Raw genomic sequence first — 623 nt, forward strand, 5'->3', positions numbered from 1 at the left:
TAATAGTTGAGATTGTCTCATTCCAATGAAGAGGTACTTGATCACCCCAACGATGATTTTTGTCCTGCCTCACTGGGGCATCATTGCAAAATAGATGTCACTTAGGGTACAATAGAACTATTTTTCTAAAATTAAATTGGTGTTAAAAGTGGTAATACAAGTAGACTCATTAAGTTTGTTTTTTTTAGCAACTTTATTTAAATGGCTACCGCTACTCTTGCACTTTTAACCGCTGATAAATTGATTGGTGAAAACTATGCTAGTTTGAAAAACATGATAAACACGATACTAATCATCGATGACTTGAGGTTCGTTCTCATAGAGGAGTGTCCTCCTATTCCAACTTTCAACACTACTCGAAATGTTCGAGAGGCATACGAGAAATGGACACGGGCGAACGAAAAGGCCTGAACGTACATCTTGGCCAGTCTTAATGATGTTTTGGCCAAGAAGCATGAGCCCATGATCACTGCACGCGAGATCATGGAGTCCCTGAGGGGAATGTTCGGAAAATCATTTGCGTAGCTCAAGCACGATGCTCTTAAGTTCATCTTCAACTCCAAGATGAAGGAGGGTACATCTGTTCGTGAACATGTTCTGAACATGATGGTCCACTTTAACGT

Source organism: Benincasa hispida, chromosome 11 (assembly GCF_009727055.1).
Source record: "Benincasa hispida cultivar B227 chromosome 11, ASM972705v1, whole genome shotgun sequence".
Lineage (NCBI taxonomy): Eukaryota > Viridiplantae > Streptophyta > Magnoliopsida > Cucurbitales > Cucurbitaceae > Benincasa > Benincasa hispida.